The 2700-nt window shown below is 34.9% G+C and overlaps 1 non-coding gene across 1 annotated transcript; it reads left to right on the top strand.

The window, feature by feature from the left end:
- Nucleotides 1-2108: 2108 nt before the first annotated feature.
- On the top strand, nt 2109-2180 carry TRNAE-UUC (transfer RNA glutamic acid (anticodon UUC)). The gene has a single exon. It is a non-coding gene; the product is annotated as a tRNA-Glu (tRNA).
- The last annotated feature ends 520 nt before the right edge of the window (nt 2181-2700 follow it).

The raw sequence follows: 2700 nt of genomic DNA on the forward strand, positions 1-2700 counted from the left end.
TAGATAAATCATTGATACATTGTAAACTAAAAGAAATACTCCAGTGTCCTCCAACGGTTAGGATATCTAGCTTTCACCTAGGAGACTCACATTTTTTATATAATTTCACTATATCTATAAGTTAATTTCTAAAATTTATATTTATCGGCATGTTGGAAAGTCAAGTTAACCATATCGCTTTTGAGGTTGTGGTGTCTTTCACGAAGGCAAAAGATAATGAAGAAATCAATTTAGAGAAATTATTAATGCATTGTAAATTAAAACTAATACTCCATTGTCGTCTAGCTGTCAGGATATCAGGCGTCCCTGAAGACCTGGGTTCGATTCCCGACAATGGAACATTTTTTATATAATACCACCATATCCGAAAGTTAAACTTTAGTAAGTTAATTTTATGGAATAGACAACTTAATTGTATCTCTTTTGAGGTTGTCGAGTCTATCACAAAGACAAAGATATTGAAGAAATCAATTTAGAAAATTCATTGATGCATTGTAAACTAAAAGTAATACTCCAGTGTCCTCCAACGGTTAGGATATATAGCTTTCACCTAGAAGACCCACTTTTTAAAATATAATTTCACCATATCCATAGGTTAATTTCTGAAAGTTAATTTTATCAGCATATGCGAAAGTCAAGTTAATTATATCACTTTTGAGGTTGTGGAGTCTTTCACGAAAGCAAAAGATAATGAAGAAATTAATGTTGGAGAATTGCCATCCAAGGCGCAGTGGAATTTAAAAATTTCTCCATTTAGTGATCCTTACGAATGGGCATGATCAGTGATAGAATCGTTACCTCTTGTGGCGATTCAAACCTTTGGTGCAGATCTCTGATAATGATCAAAACCTTTGATACAGATCCACGGGGCGATCACGAACGTTGAACGATGACAACGTCTCTACTCAGTCCACACGAACAGATTCCTTCAATCGCAGTGCTAGCTGTTTGTGAATGATGGCTTTGAGTGAGAGAGAGATACGAAATTCCAACTCTTCAGTTGTGTTGTATTCCCATACAAAGCTTTTACACAAGAGCTCTATTTATAGAACCACTTGTGTGGGCTTCAAGCCAAAAAGCCCACTTAAGTGCATTTTGGCCTATATCTCATAATATGCCAAAATCACTTAAGTACTTGGTACCTTACCATATTTCGTATTCTACTTAAGTACACCGTACCTTACGATGTTCCTTAATTATTCTATCTCTCATCAATCCGTCCTTTGTGTGTGACCCTATAGGTTTTCGCGACGTTGACAATTATATTAAATCACGCATTTAACATAATAAACAGTGAGCGGTATCTAGCAACACATCACTGCTACCCAAGTCACGAAAATGTCATGTGATCTGACAAAACCTTCTGTGATAATAATTATGTGTATAATTACCCCTTTGCCCTTATGTCTATATTGAACACAAGGTATAGACCGTGTCACCCCTGTCCAGTTCAATATTGGGCCCATAGACATTTATCCTGTTACGCAGGATTGGCAAATTCCATCTAGGACACTCATGTCCCTCAGCATGCTTCGTGGAGTACCCATCAACTGTCTTTATGGTTATCCAGTTACGGACAATGTTGGATCAGCAATAAAGCACTCGACTCTACATCTAGGATCCATAGTGGTTTCAGGTCGAAGAGTGGTATACACTATTATCACCATGAGAATAACTTATGACACTTTGCATAACTTTCTATATAGTATTCTCATAGCGGGTCAATCTGGTATAAATATTACTCCTAATATTCATACCTATGTTTAAGACTTGATAACTCTTTATCCATGATCCATGAGATGTGATCATCAGTCTACAAACATAATAGTCTTAATGCTTTAATGTTATCCCACTTCACATTAAAGCTCGACTACGGATACTTTAAGAACAGTGCCCTTATGTTTAATGTGTTCTCATGATTAAGTCACACTTAATACATCAAACGGACTATCTATTCTAGGGACTTTATTAATCAACCATAATAAAGAAAATGCCTTTTATTATTAATAAATAATTCGATACAAGTACCAAAATTATTGGCCTCTAGGGCTTACACCAACAATTAATTTAGACAAATTATTGATGCATTGTAAATTAAAAATAAATTCTCCATTGTCGTCCAGCGGTTAGGATATTTGGCTTTCACCCAAGAGACCTGGGTTCAATTCCCCGCAATGGAACGTTTTATATATAATACCACCATTGGCATGTGGTATACGCATCTTAAATGTATGGTTTTTGAGTTTGTGGAGTCTATCACAAAGGAAAAAGATAATGAAGAAATCAATTTAAAAAAATTATTGATGCATTGTAAACTAAAAGAAATACTCCAATGTCCTCCAGCGGTTAGGATATCTAGCTTTCAACCAGGAGACCCACATTTTTTATATAATTTCACCGGCATGTGGGAAAGTTAACTTAATTGTATCGCTTTTGAGGTTGTGGAGTCTATCAGAAAGGCAAAAGATAATGAAGAAATCAATTTAGATAAATCAATGATACATTGTAAACTAAAAGAAATACTCCAGTGTCCTCCAACGGTTAGGATATCTAGCTTTCACCTAGGAGACTCACATTTTTTATATAAATTCAAGTTAACCATATCGCTTTTGAGGTTGTGGAGTTTTTCACGATGGCAAAATATAATGAAGAAATCAATTTAGAAAAAATAATAATGCATTAATAATTAAAACTAATACT

Source organism: Lathyrus oleraceus, chromosome 7 (assembly GCF_024323335.1).
Source record: "Lathyrus oleraceus cultivar Zhongwan6 chromosome 7, CAAS_Psat_ZW6_1.0, whole genome shotgun sequence".
NCBI lineage: Eukaryota > Viridiplantae > Streptophyta > Magnoliopsida > Fabales > Fabaceae > Lathyrus > Lathyrus oleraceus.